Genomic DNA, 7,675 nt, shown 5'->3' on the forward strand with positions numbered 1-7,675 from the left:
AACCCGGAAACAACTTGTTTGACTTGAAATCGTGCTAGAAACCACGCTTGCCCCCATGCTTGGGCTCGTGCTTACACCAACATTTGTGTCATGCTCACACACATGCTCCCACTCACCTACTCATCTTTCCCCCTCGCGGCCTCATCCCCTCGCCTACTCACGGCCTCTCGCTGCACTCGTGGGTTAGCAAGTTGAGGGTCAACTCATGTTAGGGGCGGGTTAGGTTCGGGTCTGAATTTCTTACCATTTTATCAAATTGGGTCGTATCAATTGAAGACAGTTCAGTTTCAAGTTAGACTCAAATCTGACTTAAAAACTTTAAGTTTCAATTGAAGACAGTTCAGTTTCAACAAATAATCCCATGGATTTATATGACCTAATGTGGCTTATTATGAAGTGTTAAGCAACATTAAATTATTTTATATTAAAAAATAGTTCAATAACAATGTCAAAACAATAACAATGTCAAAAAAAGGACAAACAATTAAGAAAATCAACATCAAGGTACTAAACTATTTAAAGTCTATCATAGAAGAAAAAGAAAGCAAATCTTTCAAAGATTGGGAGCACCACAATAATTGGCCAGCTACATTAACTTGTGTTTCAATTTATTTGATTATTAAACCGGTCCCAAACTTATTTTTAGTTTCAACTGGTCTAATCCTTTATTAAACCCAAAATAAATTTACGTAAATACTACAAAAAAATCCCAAATGTTATAATTGAATTCAGAAAATTATTTTCTATTTTCTCCCTTTTCTAAAATCTCTGTTCTTCGTTAAGGATTCTACACCAACTCAAAAGATGAAGATCAAGAAGCGCATCAATGGTGCTCTCGTTGAGCGCTGAAACATTTCTTTCAGCCGTCAGCCCACTTCTCCACAGCCAGCCGCCCTACTGCCTTTCATCTTGACAGGAAGTCCTCGGTCGCCTTCATCTGCCAGCTTCAGCCATCAAGAACAGCAGTCTTCAGCCAGCAGTCTTCGTCTGTCTTCGGTCGTCCTCTATTTTTCCTTTCAAGAACCAATCACCAATTCATCCCAAAGCCTATCACCAGCTGCTGTCCTCCAAGAATCTGTCGTTAGCTGTTCTTTTCAACACTCAAGAACAAGTTATTCTTTCTTCTTTCGAAACTGCAACTGGTACCAATTCAGGATCCTCATCCTTCCAAACATCCATCGTCCGCAAAGACCAACCAACATGAAGAACATCGATTTGACAAAATCTCTCCTAACAATGCAAAACCAATCAAGAATTACAATTCTCTGAAATCCAAAAAACTCTACAACAACCTCCATTGGCTCATCACTTTAACAATTCCATGTTTTCATGCATTCTTGACTAGTAGCTTGATAGTTTATGTATTAACCGCCCACCTCCTCTACTCCATCAAGATCCTTCCTCTTTTCCGGCATTCTTTGTTCTACCGATGTTATCCCTTCTCACCATCTCCTATAAGTTTTTTCCCCCTTAAATCAATGAAAAATAAACTTCCCACTTTAATGGATTCGACATCAAAACATGGACGTTTAAAGCACCTGAATAGTTCGGTTTTCATAACACTCCTATTGTGTTAACATAGCTTCCTTTTATCTTGAATGATCTGCGGCTACTTGGTCCGAAGGTTTATGAATGAAATGTCTTTTTGGTTCTTTTCCATCTCTTAACTTTGATGACAATATTATTTTTCATGGCAATGAGAATGTTAAGCAACAAAATATTCTTTTGGATTCAAAGATAGTACAACAACAATGTCAAGAATGAATGAATAATTCAGAAAATCAACATCAAGATAATCAAATATTTAAAATATATCATAGAAGAAGGATAAAAAATCTTTTAAAGATTGGGGCACTATAACAACTAGCCGTCTACAAAAACTTGTGGTTTAAATTAATTCAGCATTAAATCGATCGCAAACTCATTTTTAGTTCTTTTATTTTACTTGTCTTGAACTAACTGATCTAACCCTTTATTAAACCCAAAATTGATTTATGTAAACACTTTAAATAGACAACAAAAGTTGTAATTGAATTCAAAAAGCATCTTTGCCCTAACTTTATCAATTATGCCCATCACGCCTGCTAGACGCCAGTTCGCAGACCATTTGTTATTCTTGCCGCTTTCACGAAATCGCATCTGATAATCGACATTCCACGTTCGGTCGCCGCCTTCATCTTCGTAGTCCTCTCCTCTTCTTCCCATTCAACATTCAAGAGGTCATTGCATTCTCTCAAATCCTAACCTCCGGCACTTCGCAGTCGGAAGTTCCGGCTCTTCGCAGTCGTTGCCTTAGGCACTCGTCATTCATCAAGGTAGCTTTAATCTAGTGAATAATCTTGTTCTTTAGGCACCTCCCTGCTACTCCAGTGGCCCTATTTCTTGTTGAACGAGCATCAATTAGTTTTTAGAACATTTTAAACTTGTGTATGATGAGAAGATCTCATAAGTTTCAACGCCCATATAAATTAAAACATGAAGAGGTTAACATGAAAATGAAAGGGATGGTGTGTACTGCATTTTTTCTTGTTCTTCCTTTTGCAGCTACAATGATTTTTTTAATACTATTTTAAACTTGTTTTACAGCTGATGAGGACTACATTAGTGCACATTTTGAGGATCGTTTTCTAGAGCATTTTATTTTTGGCTGAATTTCCCTTTGGAAAACTAGAGGGGTAGAAGTAGAGAGTCAGAGAAATCATTTGGAACTCTTTTGTTTTATATAAGAAATGAAAAATGATTTTTATTTTATTTTATTATGTTATCATTTGTATATGGTTCTATTTTATGAGTTTTCAAAAGTCTTAATTCATTGCCAAATTGCTCATCCTTTAGGAAAGATTAGTTGTAGTTTTTTGTGAGTTTCTGAGATGTGTAATCTATAGGTATTTCTTTGATTTTATTGGATTATTTGAAGCACTCTTTTTTCCTTATATAGTATATTGTTAAACAGGTTTTAGTAAATCTTGAGAGAACTAAAACTTGAAAATTGTTTAGCATGACTATTATTAAATTTAATCAATTTATGATAAATTATTATTATTATTATTATTATTATATTTTTATTTTTTATTATTGTATTATTTATTTAATTAATTAAAATTTTGCCACCCTAAAAAAAAAGGAGCTAGATCCACCCCTCCTTTAAGGAGTCTACACCCACTCAAAACATGCATTCCCCTTCTTGATGTAGATCAAAAAGATTATCATGAGGCCACTTAACTCTAAAGTTTTTTATGACAGTTTTTATGATTTCATCAAAAAAAATTAGTTCAATATTTTAAGATTTCAACTTAATATTACATAAGGAGTTTTATAATTTTCCCCACTCAAGTATTGAAAGGTATTGTCAGCATTCTTAAATATAACCCTAAATCACCCACCTAATATACATGAATCTAGACATGGATTTGACAGATTCATAAGTTTGCTCCCACTATGTCATTTTTTTGTGCCAACAAGAGTTCAAGAGATAACTCTCATTGCGTAGCAGTTTATCTAGTATGACAATTATTCCCCTTCTTCAAGCTAGTGTATTTCTCTTATACAATTTGTAGTAGCCCAAATGTTTAAGCATTGAGATATGTTACTTTAATATACATATTAAATAAATATCCTATTATTAGTGTCATTAAAAGTTATTGGGACTCTTGCACCATATCTTTTAGGATATTTTTTTTCATGACATTGACATGTAAAGACAAGGTCAGAAGTCATTTACAAATATAAAATATTAGTAATAATTTCATCCTAACATATAAAAGTGTCCTAAAAAATTGAAGATATTAAGAGAAATTTCTATGATATTTTAAATTAATTGAAGGATATTTATAAGCATCACAAAAAAGAAATAAACATATTCTTATAAGCTAATTTCTTTTAAAATAACATTTTCTTGCATTTCAATATCATTATTTTTAACTTTCATGGTTTGGAGATGAATGCATGCATGTACAATCTAACATTGTTATGTTGAAAAATGCTATATTTTTGAACTATATAAACTCATTTTCATCCAAATATATGAATTAAGTTTTATTTGGGATAACTTTTATACTACTTTCTAAAACAGCTTTCTAGTATAAAAAATTTTAGTTCTAGAAATTTTTGTTCTAAAAAATTACTTTAAAAAATAATAAAAAAGGTGTTCCAAATGACAACTTAATTGAAGAAAATTTAGGATGTGGATATTTAGAAGAAAATAGCACAATTAAATTTTAATTAGGATAAAGTTCAAAGTCTTTTAAGATTAATAAAGTGGATAGAGAATTAATTAAAATTTATAACATATCACCTTAAGTTAAATTAATAATTTAAATTTTTATTATCTAAAATTTCATCTAGAAACTGAATTATTGAAAAAATGCCTGAATCTTCAGGGCCAACCTTTATTATTTTTTTATTACAACTATACCTATTATTTTTTACCTTCAAGTCTAAAGTTGTGGAAAAAAAAGGTATAGGGAGCATGTGGCTTTTTAATTGTCAGAGGACTAATTAAATTTCTTTAGGATTCTATTTGCCATCAAATCTTTGTTGATAATCATTTAGTTTTTTCAATCAGTTTCCATTGTACTGATGCATATCAAGTCAGTCAAGAATGGCCAACTCTAAAATGTTTTAATTAATTAGTTTTACTCACCAATTTTTTACTGTTGGCATGAAATTTGATCGTTTCTGCAATTGCTGCAGTAAATGAGGCAATCATAGGATGTTACTTCTTCATAGTGCTATCAACTTGACTTGAAGATGAAATTTCCTCCAAGATTAATACGTTTGAGTCAATATTAAGAATTTGTTTGGGACAGCTTTCTTGCTGCTTTTTAAAACTATTTTTCAATATAAAATTTTATAGTTTAAGACATTTTTGTACTAAAAAGATGTCTTAAAAAGCCATAAAGAAGCTGTTCCAAATGAAACCTAAATTGAATCAATGAGCTGGTTAATGAATCACAATTGATGGGAATTTTTTTATTAGGGTCAAAAAAATATATCGAGCTAGACATGCAAACTCTTGGTTGTGACAAGAGGTTAGCCCATATTCCTGAAGAACTTGATTCCTATAGTCAACACTCCTAATATGGAACCTAATGACCTACTGAGTTTCCTATGCATTTGACATACAAGAAATACAAAATAGAATGGACGAGAAGGATTTCAACCCCATCATCCATTTTGATACCTACCCAAAAGCCGCATTGATAGGGCATGAATCTCAATGCATATTTGAATTGAAAATTTTCAAAAATAAATTCGATACCATCAAAACTCCAATTTCATTAAACTCATAATCAAATTAAATGTCTCGATGAAATGAACCTAATTATTAGTTCGTGAGGGTCGTTAGACCTCTTAGAATAGTCTCAAGGCTAACCGGGGGGGGGGCTGAATTGGTTATTTTAAAATTTAAATTTCTTGGATAAATTTGAAAACCTTTTTATAAAATTCAAAATCACTAGTCCTAAAATACGCATATGCTTTTTAATGAAACAAGTATCACATGATTTTTCAATCACAGAAATTTATGATATGAAAAATAAAAATGCAAGAAAAATAAATAACGAAAGAAGAACATCAGATTTTATAGTAGTTCGGTCAAACTTGATCTACATTCACTTCCTGGAGACTCCTTCTGGTATTTTGCTATAACAGTAGTGACTCTCATTTAGCCCCCACAGATAGGCGAAGAAGCCCTCACAAACTATCTTCCTCCTAATCGATGCGGCATAGTACCAACTCCTTTTACACTTTCCAAGTGATGGCAGTGTACCGTCACGACTTTTTTCACCCTTCTGGTGAAGGCAAAGCACTGTTATCCTTTTTCACCCTTCTAGTGAAGGAAGAGTATCGTTGTTCTTTTCAAACCTCCTAGTGAAGGCAGAGTACTATCATCATTTTTCACCATTCTAGTGAAGGCAGAGAACCTTGAAACAATGTTATTAATCTTCTCTCAAAAGTCTCCAAAGGATATGGGTAGAAACTTTGAAGAAGAAAAAGAGATCATCGCTTTGGGCAACCTTATGAATCCCTCAAAACTTCCCCTCACTTGTTCTCTCACAATCTCTATCGAACACTCACACTGTATTAAGTTACTTTCGTACAGACGATGTTTAGAGTACGAAATAGATACGTACATGTTCATCCCGACGAACATCTAATTTTTTCTGAACTGTTCGTACTATATGATCTATGGTTCATACAAACGACGTCCAAAGTATGCAATAGTGGCATATCTTTTTGTCTAGATGAATAGGTAGATTTTTTGAACTGTTCATACTGTATGATCATAGGATCGTACAAACGACGTCAAAAGTATGAAATGGATGCATATCATTTTTTTCCAAATAAAAATGTAGATTTTTTGAACCGTTCATACTGTACAATCATAGGATCGTACAAATGACTTCTAGAGTACAAAATGTTTGAGGCCATTTTCGTACCAAATGAAATATGGTTTGTTTAAAACTGAGCATACTATACGATATGAATTTCGTAAAATACATTATTTAGAGTACAAAATCGTTTCGTACTGGACGATCTTGTTCAATTTTGAACTGATCTTACTGTATAATGAAAGTTCGTACAAACGACAGTTAGTGTATGAAAATGGCTCATACATCATAATACAAGCAAATTTTGAATTGTTTATATATACGATCGGCATCGTATTGTACGATCATGGATGATCAAACTTACAATTTTCAATTTTCAGGATGACTTTTTATGTCTTTCATATATAAGGTCCTTAAAAAATGTATGGGATGAAATCTTCGTATTTTCTTTGAGAGAAAGTGTGAGAGTATTTTGAGAGAGTGTTCGAGAGTATAGAGAGAGATCTTTCAAGTGAAAATTGCAAAGGTCAGGATATCTTTGTATGTTTTGTCGAATCTTTTCCTTAGTTCTTTGGAGTTGATCGTGAGAAGATCTTTGGAGAAGACCTGGTTCTCTGCAGACCCCTAGAGGGTGTATGTAAAAGGATGCCGGTTCTCTGCCGACACTTAGAGAGTGTGAAAGGATGACTTTACTCTGCTGATACTTGGAAGGTGTGAAAGGACGATGGTACTCTATCACACTGAGGATTGGTGGAAGATAGGGTATTTCTAAAGGCTTATCTGTCTTACTTTGGGAGTAATAGAAGAGTCACTTTGATAATAGTGCAATACATGAAGAGGGAGTCCTTAGAGAGTGGACGTAGGTCTAGTTGGACCGAACTGTTGCAAATTCAGTTTTCATGTATCAATGGCTTGATTTTGATTGTTTTGCGATTGTGACAAATTTACTTTGACTCATTATTCTATGAGATATTTTTTCTTAAACCAAGTGATGAAGGGATATTTATATCATATCCAATTGGTTTTCTTTGAGTTAGGTCATTAATTTCAAAAGACGATTCTACCCTAAAAGAAAGTCCGAGATAAGGATAATCATGATCGAATATTCTACCGCTCTTTGGATTGTAGATGATGTTAACTCATTAACTCACAAGTTTTTTAAAAAAAATCAATCACATGGAATTCTACATCATATTCATGCCTTGGGTAAAAAAAAAAATCAAAAAAAAAAGAAAAAAAGGGTCTTTTGATTTGCTTTCTTTGTTCCCTCCTCCTTTTTGAGAAGTCAAAAGGGGGAGTAGTTTAGGATTTTTGCTTACACTTTCGATTCCATATTTCACACT

This window comes from Dendrobium catenatum, unplaced genomic scaffold (genome assembly GCF_001605985.2).
Source record: "Dendrobium catenatum unplaced genomic scaffold, ASM160598v2 fragScaff_scaffold_1468, whole genome shotgun sequence".
Taxonomy (NCBI): domain Eukaryota; kingdom Viridiplantae; phylum Streptophyta; class Magnoliopsida; order Asparagales; family Orchidaceae; genus Dendrobium; species Dendrobium catenatum.